The following is a 14,627-nucleotide window of genomic DNA, read 5'->3' as shown; positions in this document are numbered from 1 at the left end:
CCCTTCACAGCTCCGTTAGCTCCCTCGCAGCCCTTCACAGCTCCGTTAGCTCTCTCGCAGCCCTTCACAGCTCCGTTAGCTCCCTCGCAGCCCTTCACAGCTCCGTTAGCTCCCTCGCAGCCCTTCACAGCTCCGTTAGCTCCCTCGCAGCCCTTCACAGCTCCGTTAGCTCCCTCGCAGTCCTTCACAGCTCCGTTAGCTCCCTCGCAGTCCTTCACAGCTCCGTTAGCTCCCTCGCAGTCCTTCACAGCTCCGTTAGCTCCCTCGCAGCCACCCTCAGTTCAGTCTCCTGTGTCCCCGTTAGCTCAGCCATTAACTCCACCACAAGCTCCATTTTCACCTCTACCATCGCTTCAGTCATCAGTTCGGTCTGCCACTCAGTCGCCCTTAGCTCCATCATCCACACTGCCACCTGTTTCTCTTCCACCACAACCGTCACTACACCCAGCCACTCAGGCTGCTACTCAGCCAGTCATTCAACCCATAGCCCTGCCGTTGCCATACCCTGTAGCTGAGCCACTAGCCGTCCGACCCACAGCCACTTCAGCCACTCCTTCACCCGTTACACCTCCACTACAACCATCAGTGCAGTCTCCAGTGCCCCCAGTGCAGTCTCCAGTGCCCCCAGTGCAGTCTCCAGTGCCCCCAGTGCAGTCTCCGGTGCCCCCAGTGCAGTCTCCGGTGTCCCCAGTGCAGCCTCCTTTAGCACAGTCACCCACTCAACCACCAGCACCACAACCGTCACTACCTCTAGTTCATTCCCCTGTGAAGTCATTAACTCCACCCTCACCACCACCGTTACTACAGACATCAGTTCAGTCCCCTGTGCAGTCATTTACTTCTCCACCGTTAGCAGCTCAGGTCCCCGTGTGTCCAGCAGCTCAGGTCCCCGTGTGTCCAGCAGCTCAGGTCCCCGTGTGTCCAGCAGCTCAGCTCGCACCTGAACCTTTGGCCCAGTTCCCCGTAGCAGTGCGGTTTTCTAGCCAGCTTAACATTGAGCCCGGGGTCCCAATCCTCTCTGGCTCTACTTCAGCTCCTGCTGGAAGCTCGGATGAGCTCATCCAGGACTCCGCGGCTCCCACGCCGCCATCTACCTCGTCCGCTGGGGGTTCCAGTGAGCCCGGCCAGCACCTCCCTGTCTCCGCTGGAGGGTCCGAGAGGCCCGTTCAGCCTCCTGTCTCCGCTGGAGGGTCCGAGAGGCCCGTTCAGCCTCCTGTCTCCGCTGGAGGGTCCGAGAGGCCCGTTCAGCCTCCTGTCTCCGCTGGAGGGTCCAAGGGGCCCGTTCAGCCTCCTGTCTCCGCTGGAGGGTCCGAGGGGCCCGTTCAGCCTCCTGTCTCCGCTGGAGGGTCCGAGGGGCCCGTTCAGCCTCCTGTCTTCGCTGGAGGGTCCGAGGGGCCCGTTCAGCCTCCTGTCTCCGCTGGAGGGTCCGAGGGGCCCGTTCAGCCTCACGCCGCATCAGCTGGAGGGCCCGAGGAGCCTGTCCAGCCGCCATCTGCGACCGCCTCGTCATCACCTGGCCCGGCTACATCCGCCTGTGCTTCTGCTACGCCTGGCCCGGCCTCAGCCTCTGCAACCTCGCCTGGCCCGGCCTCAGCCTCTGCAACCTCGCCTGGCCCGGCCTCAGCCTCTGCAACCTCGCCTGGCCCGGCCTCAGCCTCTGCAACCTCGCCTGGCCCGGCCTCCGAGTCTTCGTCTGCCGCAACCTCCTCTTCAGAGCCTTCGTCTGCCGCAGCCTCCTCTTCAGAGCCTTCGTCTGCCGCAGCCTCCTCTTCAGAGCCTTCGTCTGCCGCAGCCTCCTCTTCAGAGCCTTCGTCTGCCGCAGCCTCCTCTTCAGAGCCTTCGTCTGCCGCAGCCTCCTCTTCAGAGCCTTCGTCTGCCGCAGCCTCCTCTTCAGAGCCTTCGTCTGCCGCAGCCTCCTCTTCAGAGCCTTCGTCTGCCGCAGCATCCTCATCAGCTGCCTCGTCTGGTCCAGCATCCTCATCAGCTGCCTCGTCTGGTCCAGCATCCTCATCAGCTGCCTCGTCTGGTCCAGCATCCTCATCAGCTGCCTCGTCTGGTCCAGCATCCTCATCAGCTGCCTCGTCTGGCCCTGCGCCCACCGGGCCATGGCCGGCACGCCTGGGACTGGAGGGCCGCCGCTGCCTTCCGCGCGGCCGGCCCCCTGAACTGCGCCGTCATCGCCTGAGTGGCCGCCGTCGCCTTCCGCACGGCCGGCCCCCGGACCGCCTTCGCCTGAGTGGCCGCCGTCGCCTTCCGCACGGTCGGCCCCCGGACCGCCTTCGCCTGAGTGGCCGCCGTCGCCTTCCGCACGGTCGGCCCCCGGACCAGCGCTGTCATCGTCGCCGCCGCCTCCCGCGCGGTCGGCCTCCTGAACTGCTCCGTCGTCTCCTTCACCGCCGCCGTTGCCTTGCGCACGGCCGGCCTCCTGAACTGTTTCCGCGTCGCCGCCGTTGCCTTGCGCACGGCCGGCCTCCTGAACTGTTTCCGCGTCGCCGCCGTTGCCTTGCGCACGGCCGGCCTCCTGAACTGTTTCCGCGTCGCCGCCGTTGCCTTGCGCACGGTCGGCCCCCTGAACTGCTCTGTGTTTGGGTTATTTTCTTGGGCTCCGGTGTTTGCTGTGCTCTTTTGTTTTCTGTTCCGGGCCCTCCGTCCTGGGCCCCCGCCGCCCGCCCTGGGTTGTTTTCTGTTTGGTTTTGTTTTTCTGTGTTTGGGCTGTCTGGAGCCAGCCCTTGAGGGGGGGGTACTGTCATGGTCCTGAGTCTGAGGACTCAGTGTTTTGTGTTTCCTTATGCTTTTGTTCATTCCGAGTGTGTATTCTGTTGTGATTTTGCCATTTGTTAGGTTTCTGTTCTTTGCCTGCCTGCTCCCACTTCTCTGTGTTCCCTCTGTCTGTCCATGGTGTTATTGTGTCTGCCCATTATGTCTAAGTTCTCCCCGTGCTCTCTCTTCCCCCTGTGTGCCCTCTATGTATTTATGAGCCCTCGTCCCCTTTCGTGTTTATTCCATGTCTCCCCTGCCTGTTACGTTGGTGTTCTACTCGTGCTCTCTCTCCTCCTGTACTTCCTGTTTCACCTCTCCCGTCAGTGTTCAGTTCACCCCGCCCTGTCTCGTTATGATTATCAGTGTCACCTGTGTTCCCCGTGTGTTCCCACTTCCCTCGTTAACCCTCTGTGTATTTCTGTCTGCGTCTCCCTCTGTTCAGTGTGACGTCGTCCCTCATGTTGTGTGGATCTCCCTGTGTCTCTGCGTATGTTAGTTTTTCCCCAGTCTAGTTTTGTATCGCCTATCATCTTCTGTTACGCAATAAAGCTGCCTTTTGAGTTTATTCCCTCGTGCCTGTGAGTCCTGCATTTTGGGTCCTACTCCTGCCTGCCGCACAGCGTTCCATGACAATTTCAGCATTTCAGCATCTCAAAATATTTTTTAGATAAAAGCAGTCAAAATATTTTTTTTAACAGATGAATCATTAAAGGATGGCAATTTCTAAAATGGTAACCAAAAGACCCGTGTGTTTTCTCTTTGGAATAATAATAATTATTGCTCATTAATAAGAAAACTATTTCGAATCCAATTCAATTTTCGAACAATCAATAAAATGATTGATGACTAAAATGATGAATAACTGCAGCCCTAGAATAAACACATTTTAGAGAAACTTGTGATTTTTGAGATGATGCAGTTTTAATTTGATCGTTTTTCCCCTTTGGTAACTTTGCTGTCCTCGCCCCGAGTTCCTTAGTTTCACCAGCTAGACAGCGAGATAACGATGCTCCAATAACCAGACTTATTTTCCTTTCTGCGCTGATTTATTGAAGAATGGCCTCTGACCATTGCCTTCTCTTTGACCATCGTAAAACTGAAAGTACAAAATACTGTATTAGCTAACTAACATTGTAAACTAGCTTGTTACACTCTTACTGCAAGCTAACAGTAGATTACAGCTCAGTATTCAATACCATCGTTCCCTCGAAGCTGGACAGGAAACTGCAGGATCTAGGACTGAGCAGCTCCCTCTGCAGCTGGATCCTTAACTTCCTGTCTGATAGACGCCAAGTAGTCAGACTGGGCAGCATCACCTCATCCCCCATCACACTGAACACTGGTGCACCACAGGGGTGTGTACTGAGCCCTCTCCTGTACTCACTCTACACCTATGACTGCACAGCCACTAACAACTCCAACATCATTGTGAAGTTTGTGGACGACACTACAGTGGTGGGTCTTATCACCAACAGTGATGAGACGGCTTACAGGGAGGAGGTCAGCGCCCTGACCCACTGGTGTCAAGACAACCATCTCACCCTCAACGTCGCAAAGACAAAGGAGTTGATAGTGGACTTCCGGAGGAGCAGAGAAGTACACACCCCCATCACCATCAACGGCGCTGCTGTGGAGAGTGAGCAGCTTCCGCTTCCTTGGTGTACATCTGGCTGACGATCTTACGTGGTCAGTACACATAAACAAAACAGTGAAGAAGGCGCAGCAGCGCCTCTTCTTTCTCAGGAGACTGAAAAGATTTGGCATGAGCCCCCGCATCCTCAGGACCTTCTATCACTGTGCCATTGAGAGCATCCTCACTGGATGCATCACCACCTGGTACGGCAACAGCACCGCCTACAACTGCAAAGCTCTCCAGCAAGTAGTGCGGTGCTCTGAACGGATAATTGGAGGTGAGCTTCCCTCCCTCCAAGACATCTACAGGAAGCGCAGCCCGAGGAAAGCGGGGAGGATCATCAAGGACTCCAGTCCCCCCAGCCATCAACTGTTCAGACTGCTTCCATCAGGAAGGAGGTTCTGCAGCATCCGGTCCCCAACCAGCAGACTGAGAGACAGCTTCTTCCACCAGGCCATCAGACTGCTGGACACTTCATAGACACCTCACCTTCACTACTGGAACTTCAACATTATGCACTACACACTAGGGCTGCTCGATTATGGCAAAAATGATAATCACGATTATTTGACGATATTTATTTAACCCTTTAAGACCTACTATAGAACCAAGTCTGCCAGAGCTCATATTATATTTTTACATGCTGTAGTGCCATTTGTGGGAGCATTTCAAGTTGCTATACATCAATACAACTGTTATAGCCCATATTTTAATAATATGTCTGCATTAAGTCCATAGTAATTACATAAATTGCAAAAAAGTGCAATAAACTACAAAAAAATTTGAAAATCGCTTTTGTTTTGTTTACATATATTTCTACTTGGAGAAATTTAAGAGGTTTATCCCTCAAAACTTTAAATACAATAAAGTTGCAAAAAATTGTTTCCCACCACAGGAAATTTATTTTGAGTGTCTTCATAGTTTTATTTTGGAGATACAGCAATTTTTATATACTGCAGGAAAAACAAAAAACAATCCTATGATGCAAATTTGCAAAGAAAACAGCATGTGCATCATTTCACTGTGGGAAGTGTTACGAACAGCTGATAGGAACGGCAAAGCGTGTTTCTGGAATATTATGTTTTTGTTCCTGCAAGCGCTTTTTATGCAGTTTTTGCAAAGCTATATGTGGAAGGAAACCGTGACCGAGGACAAGCTGATGGCATCAGATGTAAGTACAACTCCTCCGGTGTCATATGCAAAACAAATTATTGCGCTAGCTTACACGGTTCAGGTTCTACAGGGATTTAAAAATAGTTACGCAAAACGGAGCATGCTGCTCTGACCGGCTTTAAAGGGTTAACAATGACTTTTAAAAAATAACATAAAATGGTGTGCAACACCACTGAAGTTTTTTTTTTTTAAACTCTCTTTTCAACCAACGGCAGTCACTCTCCAAATAACTTCTGCTTAGCTTTCCGAGCTTCCCTCGGGTCCTCTTAATCAGCGGTCTCCAACCTTTTTTGCGCCACAGACCGGTTTATGCCCGACAATATTTTCACGGACCGGCCTTTAAGGTGTCGCGGATAAATGAGGGAGGGGCTAATAATCGGCTCAGTCATTTTTAATGATCGTTGAAAGCCCAGATCGTAATCGTGAATAAAATTCGATTAATTGAGCAGCCCTACTACACACTGTATATAAATGCCACTTGTTTTGCACATGTCCAACTACCAACCTCTGTATATTTTATTTTGTTTACTCTATTTAATTTGTAAAATATGTACACACACACACACGCGTGTAGAAAAACATATTTAGTATACACATCCAGTAATGCATGTACTATTATATATTGTACATATATTTATTAGTCTCAGATTTAGCCGTTCTTATATTTTGCTTGTTTTACGTTATTGTATTTTTGCACACCTCTGTTGCTTGTGAAGCTCGCAAACAAGAATTTCACTCACATGTACTGTACCAGTGTACCTGCACATGTGATGTGACAATCAAAGTGATTTGATAACAAGATAAAACTTTCAAATGTACAAATTATCGTACCATTTTTACACAAAACAAAAGATAATAATTATTTTATCGTCACTCATACTTACAGACATATCTTGTCCAAGGCAACAACATTTTAAGGTCCATATCAGCTTAGAACGATAACTTTCCGCCATCTTTGATTTTTTTCACCTTCTCATTGTTCCTTTCCCAAAGTAGTCAAACCCATATTACAAAGCAGCCACTAGAGGGAGCTCTAGGGCCGTTTGCAACCATAATATCCAGTTTACCTTATAAAAGGCAGAACAGTAACTATAGTGTTTGCAATAAATGGAGACATTTAAAAACAGAAAGCTATCATCTACTGTGATTCAAGTGTATAAACTAAACCACATAAAATGGCTTAAACTGAATATGGTCACGTTTTATTTTTTGTGTGGCCATTACTGCATTTTAATGGTGTTATAGATGCTGTCGAGGCTAAGCCTACATTTAAAGCCACTGAGCTGTTTGTTGGCAGGTTAATGCAATGTCACTGGTATGAATAAACGTATTAAACTTAGTTCAATAACTGAAACCATACTTATCTTGTCCTTTAGATTCTTTATTCCAACACAATTTAACATAACAGCGCAGCGGTCACAATCTGTTTGCTCCTTCCCAACAACAACACACCTGCTGCTAATGACCTATCTACCTTAAATAGACACACCATATGTAACACAAAAGGTGACCCCTAGTGGCATACATGAGGTACCCACACAAAAATGGCTCCTACAGATACTGAGCACAAATATGAGTACAGAGAATTTCCAGCAAGCTTTTAATACTGTCACAAAAAGGTCTAGAGGGATTTATCAGCATCATCCTGTCAAACTGGTTTTATGGTGGTTTTGATGAGAACAGATTATAGCTTGATCAAGAAGACCAACCGTCGAAGTCCTGTTGGGAAACCTTTGCACTTTTTCAAGGTGTGAGTATCATCAAGTGTAGCAGTGATGTCCTCATTGGTCGTTGACACAGTTGACAACTTGTTTGAGGGATGAAATTGTGGCGTTTTGGTCAGAAAGTTTATACTTGTAAATCAGACTGCAGAAATATTTCTGAAAATGTAGTGGTTTGTTTGTTTGTGGTTTGTTTGTTTGTGGTTTGTTTGTTTGTGGTTTGTTTGTTTGTGGTTTGTTTGTTCATGTTTTTTGTTTGTTTTTATTTCAAATATCTTATAACAAGGTGAAACTACAATTGTAAACGCAATTTGGTTTTTTGGTTTTTCTCAAACTTAAGTAACTGAAACCTTTCATTGAACTACAGCAGAAACAGATTGGAAATGCCAAGTTATTCTAACACTAGTGGACTTGTTAAACAAAACATTTGTTTCACTTCTTTCTCAACATGCAGCACCATTAAGAACAGTGGACCAGCATAGTTGGTCTGCATGAGCACACTTACTGCAACAGTTGTACATGCTGAAACTGGTTGCTGGAAGCTGATGTGAAGAAATGTCTGGACACATCAAAAGTTTTCTTTTTCTTTTTTTCCCTCCCTTGGATAACATACACATGGCAAATAAAAACATGTAACTAGGGTGACGTGAAGTGTGTATCATCAGGTTTAACTCAAATATAATGAGGCTGTCCATCTGTGAAGTAATTGTTCCTTCAAAAACCACTGTGACAACAGATTTTATTTCATTCATTTGATGGTTTTCTATTCTGTATACTGGAACTTTTTAATAGCCCCCCTGTCCACACATCCTTGACATGAGACTTTCTGCAGAGTTGCACATGATGAATGCACACAAAACTTAAAGTGTTGCTGTCATATTTTTTTGGATGTGGTTTGTTGTCATAATCAAGAACGTGTCTTATTTTTTTATTTGTTTTGTTGCTGATCGGCCATTGGACTGCTGAGCCTGCAGTGAACAGCCAGCCACTGACTCTTGATGCTAGAGCAAGGACAACTGAGCTCTCTCTCTCTCTCTCTCTCTCTTACTCTCTCTCTCTCTCTCTCTCTCTCTCTCTTTTAAATAAATAATACGTTCGAGCTGTTTATGTTTTTGACTTGTTATGGACTATGACTGGCAATGGGAGGGCTGGCGGACTCATATTATGGAGGTGGAGGGTAGACACATTTTGTGTGCAAGAGACCACATACTACAGTGGTGATTGACACAGACTTCAATGGACATTTAGGTGAAGGGAACAGAGGTTATGAGGTGTTGGGTAGGTGTGGTGTTTAGGAGAGAAATCTAGAAAGACAGATGTGGGGCAGATTTTCCAAGTGGAAATGGCCGTGGTGCACACATACTTCAAGAACAGGGAGGAACTTGTAGAAATATATGAAAGTGGAGGAAGCTGCACACAGGGCAACTAAATATTATGCAGAAGGTGAAATCAAAAAGACAGGAGACAAGGAGGTGTCAGGGAGAATGCAGCTATGCAGCATCAAATGGTAGTTTGAAGGATGAGTTTGGACATCAAGAAGAGGAAGTGAGTGAAGGCAGAGACATGCAGGAGTATAAACAGGCTCTGGGTAGTAGGGAAGACTTACCAGATGGCTGGGATAGTACAGCTTTATTGAGATAAACTGCCAAGAAGGGGTTTGACGTCTTCTCTGCACAGAAGAAAGGGAAAAAAGAAAAGTGATTTTGAAAGTATTTGAAGGAAGAGATTTACAAAGAAAAAGAAGTGTAGTTAGCGAAATGAAGAAAATAGACCAAGAAACTGGGAGGCGAGGCATGTAGCAGAAAGAGGTGACAAAGGAAAAGGCTCAGTGCCACGTATGTGAAGCTGGACCCCAAGGAAATGAGGGAATGAGACTTGCTAGGCAGAGAGTGAGTTTGAATGGATGTTCAAACCCAAAAAAAAAAAGATATATTCACATAACGTAGATTGAAAGAAGCTGCAGGTGGCACAGCAGCTTTAATGTCTTCCAGACAGGAAGTTTTGGAAAGAAATATCATCATTTCCCAGATTTTACTTTCTTAGTGTTCTGTAACAAAATCACTGTTGTGCGCATGGTGTTAGAGATGATGATGATTACAAACAAACTTAATGTGCTAGTCGTGCTTTTCTTGAGGGATTTGTCCTTCGACCAGTTTTCATGTCATTGGAATCATTTGTATTCACTGATTCTGGCACTTATTTCATCAAACCAAACTCCAAGTAAATACTTTCGGCTCTTTGGTTTTGTCAAACGAACTAATGTAAAGAATGCCTGGCTGTGCACTACACCACGCAGTGGGAATTTGTCTTCTCCAGTTAAATTCAGGATTAACTTGCTTTATAACACAGACCTCAAAAGTAACCGTTATAACCCCAAACACAAGAAAATGTGATCTACAGCACAGTGAGAACTGGCAACGCTTATCTGGAGGGGTCAGAGTGAATGAACTGGACACCTGTAGAAGCAGGATTTGATTTCCACTGATTTCCTTTCCGATCTGATACCAAGTAAAATTCAGGGTGGTATCGACGATACTGATCTGATACGATACTCTGAACAAAAACTTATTTTTTTTACTCTATCTTTTATTTTATCTCAAATTATAGCGTCGTAATGATCACAGGACATCAGATTACTTGTTCTTATCACTTAATGATGCAGAATTATCATATAGAAATGAAAAACCTGAAGTTGTGGCTATTTGTTGCCTGCCTGCAGCATTAAAGGACTCCGTGAGAGACGTCTGTCTCGCCCTGGCAGCACCTCTCCCTCTCCTCCTCTTCAGTTCGCCTCAACATACGCTCGTCATATTCTGTGATATGATTCACTCTGAGGTGTTTGACCAGGTCAGCGGTGTTACCACAACACCTCACATTCTTGCCACATGTATGGCAAACCACGTCTCAGCTGTTCGTGGAGGTAAAATACGTCTGCACATGACTCTGTTTACGCTCAGCCATTGTTGTGAGTGTGCACGCCAAGGGGCCGGACACAATGACGGGTATCGGAGGAATCGATATTTCAGTATCGATCCGCACATCACTAGTTGAGATACGTTTTAAACTGGTCCAAAAAACAAATGCATATTTTCCCGAACCACTGTTCCTTGACTAAGGTGGATAACGTGATGAGGTCAAGGAAGGGTGTGACGGAGATTTGATTGAAAAACTTTGTCGTCCGTTAAAGTTTCACGTTGGCTTTTTCATCTTGAAAGCCCTCTCTGCTCGTGTCCAACCCGTGTGAACAATCACAGATGTGAGAAATGTAAACAAACCGTCCGCAGAACGCTGATCAGGTTATTTTAAGCGCAAGAAAACAAAAACGTTGCGCTCACCGTCGGCGTCACGGACGAGGCCTGGGGGTCCGGGCCCGTCCACAAAGGTCATTGTAACACAAATCATACGATTGCTAATGAAAATGCTATAAAGCTACATCGCAGATAAGTCTCTGGAGTAACAATCAAGGCCATGTTAGTTATTTGATGAATAGTATCTGTGCCACTCATGGCGCATGACTGAGGAGGACGTTGACCTCTGCAAGTCAGGAAAGTCTGCTGCTCATTGTATAAATATGAGATGTTTTTCAAAAACCAGCCAGCCATCATCTCGGGAGGCTGACTCCAAAGTACCATCTCACTTCAAACTTGCAAAACAAGTCGAGTCGATGCGAGCGCACTGCTTGTTTCTAGTTAGTCTTTAAGGATGACAGCATTAGTCTGCTCCTTTGTATGAAATAAAGTGAGTCGAGTCCATGTGGTCTGGCACCCACCCACATTTCTCTGCTAGTGATCCATGAGGACTCCACCTTGTTGCCAGTTCTCTTGTGTGGAAGCTTCAGGAAATGACAGCTTCACTCTGACGTGTGTGAGCTGTGTGAGGTCTGTGGTTAGAAGTTTACAGTGTTTGCTCTTTGTGTCGTCTGTAATATGCTCTATGGCTTTAAAAAAATGGCCACATGTTTCTGTAGCTGAATTTGTCCATCTCTGACCTTCTGAGACTGTATTTTCAAACAGGGACGTTCTGACTTTTCTTCACCTTGTACTTCATTCTGCAAATGTTTTATACTCTATTAGAGTTATTACATTATTCTGTTATGCTATAAAATCAACCCCCATATAAGATCGTACTTAAGAAATACATTTAAAAACCTTCCTGTGCAAATAACCCAAGTTATCTAGAAGAAATAAAAACTGCACCGCAAACCAAACTCAGGTGTTCGACCTGTTGAGCTCGGGAAACTAACTGGTGTTTCATTTTAGTGAGTGCTTTGTTAGATTCCTTCATTTGAACCAAATGAAGTTGATTAAAGTTGATGCATTGATGTGTTTGAAGTGTTTTGTTAGTTGCGATGGATCTCCTGCTGTCTTTTTTCCTCATTATTAAAAGAGGATTTCTTTGAATTTCAAACATCCATTTCCTGTTTATCTGGTCCCGGGTCACAGGTGCAGCAGTCTAAGCAGAGAATCCCAGACCTCCCTAAACAACCACTTCCTCCAGCATATCCAGGACAATACTGAGGCATTCCCAGGCCTGCTGAGAGATATAACCTCTCTAGTGTGTCCTGGGTCTGCCCTGGAGACTCCTCCTCATGGGACAGGCCCCAAACACCTCACCCAGGATATTTTTAATGAAAACATCACAAATAAGTCGTCAGGTCTGATGGTCACATTTGTGAGATTCAACCACCATAAAGCAGAGATCACACAGGACACACTGTGTAACCCTCAGCTCAGGTGTGTTCAGGACATTTGCTTGGAAGAAGCCGTCTGTGGATAAATCCTGCTCTCCACCTCAGCTGTCAGGTTTATCCAGAGAACGGCCGTCCTGACTTCCAGCAGCCCCACAGTCCTCGTTTCTAATAAACTGGCATCACTGAAATGAACTGTCTGCCTCGCTGTTCAATAATCTGCTCTTTGCCAATTTCCCAGCAGAACCTTCCACTCATATCAGCATTTTTCTGTGATTCTCACATGAACTAAACATAAAAAGCTGAAGCCAACCTCAGAGTTCCCCGTAGTGAGGAAGAGTTTCCTCTGAGCCACAGCTGAGTTTGATGCGTCCACAAAGGAAGACTGACGGGAGGACAGACTCTGGGAGAAAGGCAGATATTAAAAGATATGAATACAAAGTACGGTGCAACAAACAGGACAGCAGATTATGAAGAGCGGTTAGACCTTCATGTGTCAGTCATTGAAATGTGATCAAAGTTACCTGTTTGACATCCTGATAGAAGAAAATCAGCTTCTTGGATCCGTTTGCAGCAAAGAATTCATGGATCAGACTGAACTGGAAGAATCAGACATTAATGACTCAAAGGTTCAACTCTGAGGAAGGATCACGTCTCTGAACTTACTCTGTCATCAGAGACGATGGCGTCTTCCACCGCCGCCTCCTCCAGGCTGCCGGCGTCGGCCAGCCTGCTCATCAGGTATTTATGTCGGGCATCCAGAGCTGCCCGCCGTTCCTCCTTCACGGCTCTCGCCTGTTTGGCTACTTCTCTCCTCGCCTCATTGGACAGCAGCATCGTCCTTTTACCAGACACCTGCATAAAATCCTCAGCAGGCTGGGTAAGCTTGCGTGAGCTCTCTGTGGAGGCTGTTGCAGCTGAGATGGCTCACCCGAGCGGTGCAAACTTAGTTACCTTCAAGGCTCCAGAGTCAGCTGAGGTCAGCAGCTCAGCCTCTGGGGAGGTTACAATCCCTGGAACAGCCAGGTCTCTACAACCAGAAACAGTCTTTGCATGTGCAGCTTCAGAACCAGACTTGAAGTTCCAGTTAGTGTCCGATGTCCCAGAAACACTCAGGTGCTCACTGAGCAATCTCTTGAGGCCAACACTCAGAAAATCAAACAGTCTTTGGCTGAGCCTTTGTGGGAACATTTATCGTCTCTGCTGGAAACATCTGGGAGATGCAGCCTTAACACACTGGGCTTCACAAGTCCTTGGAGGCAGCTCACTAAACTCAGGGATGCAGACAAAATCAGCACTTGCAGGAACACAATGTGCCCTCTCACAATGAGCTTGGAAGCATAAACTGAGTTTTCCTCACTGACTGTTTCAGACAGGATTGTGGGAGCAACACAAAAAGCAGCTTCAGCTGGAAACACACAGTTTAGTGTCTTTGCTGCTCGCTTTAAGTCACAATAAACAGGAAACTCATTGTGTCTCATGTCAGAATCACTCATATACAGGACAGGAAGAGGCGGAGCTTATTTCCTGCAGGGAGCGGTTAGCAGTCTGTGTCTTTCTCATTTCTGACTCCTAAAGAGCTGAAAAACACAGGCTGTTATTGGCTGGCTGACACTGGGATTAATGTCCTTGAAGCCAGCAGTCTTTAATGTCCAGGTTCAGAACGGGCAGGTGAAAAACAGTCCTTTATGTCCTCTGATGTTCAATAAACTGTCCTGATTACTGAGGGAGCAGAGAAAGTGTCTCCATCACTCACCACAGCTGGATGCTCTGAAATCCTGGAATCCAGCTGTGGAGAGGAGCGCCGGCGGCGTGGACGCAGTTTAGTAATCAGGGAACGGGAGACAGGAGGGAAACACAGCTGGGACCAATTACACACACGAGACAGGAAACAGTAACACGGGACTGTCAAAGTAAAACAGGAAATATAACACAGAGTCCAAAGTAAGGAGACGTGGGACACAGTGAAGACACAGAAACAGAAACCAGAACTATAATCACAAAACAAACTCAGAAACATAAAGAGTGAATCAGCTGATTCAGTGTTTGTGACAAAAACATGGATCCTGGTTAATAACTTTTATTTGTTTGTTTCTGTATTATTTTGTGTATCGTTCTTATGAGCTGTTGTTTTTTCAGTGAAATATTATTTCATTGTTTTAAGCTTTTTGTTGACTTTGAAGTGCTTAAGTTGATATTTTTGAACATTTAATTTGTTCGATTATTGTCGAGTCGATAAAACTGTCAAACGCACAGCTGCTTCCAGCACGGCCGGAGGAGAGGTGGCCGAGCAGACGCACAACACACACAGCTCACAGGTTTGCATTTCTAGATATTGCAGATGTTGCAGAAATTGAGAGTAAAGAACTCAGAGATCCAGCGCTGTCTCCTGCCCCTTATTTATACACCACAACACAACGACAGGCGTAACTCACACAAACGGGTAACATGAGGCTCAGATGCTTTGGACGTGTTCACATATACTGGACACAGAATGATGAAGATGGAGCTGCAGGAAGGAGGAAAAGAGGAAAAACACAGAAAAGATTCACAGATGTGGTGAAAAAGGACACGACAGCTTCTGTTTGTTAGTTTGGTTTTTCTTTATTTGGTAAAGATTCAGAAATAAAGAGAAGATCACATGTTTGAATAT

General features: G+C 46.5%; 1 protein-coding gene across 1 annotated transcript in view; it reads right to left on the bottom strand.

Annotated features, from left to right (window-relative positions):
• The window catches only part of LOC146548102 (NACHT, LRR and PYD domains-containing protein 12-like), a 431,005-nt gene that overhangs the window by 115,559 nt on the left and 300,819 nt on the right, over positions 1-14,627 (bottom strand). The window lies entirely within an intron of this gene.

The sequence above is a fragment of the Mchenga conophoros genome, linkage group LG23 (genome assembly GCF_057382185.1).
Source record: "Mchenga conophoros isolate Kocher_MC1m ecotype Shallow Benthic linkage group LG23, M_conophoros_male_GT1.1, whole genome shotgun sequence".
NCBI lineage: Eukaryota > Metazoa > Chordata > Actinopteri > Cichliformes > Cichlidae > Mchenga > Mchenga conophoros.
Note: the sequence above shows the minus strand (reverse complement) of the source record. Positions and strands in the feature narration are given on the sequence as shown.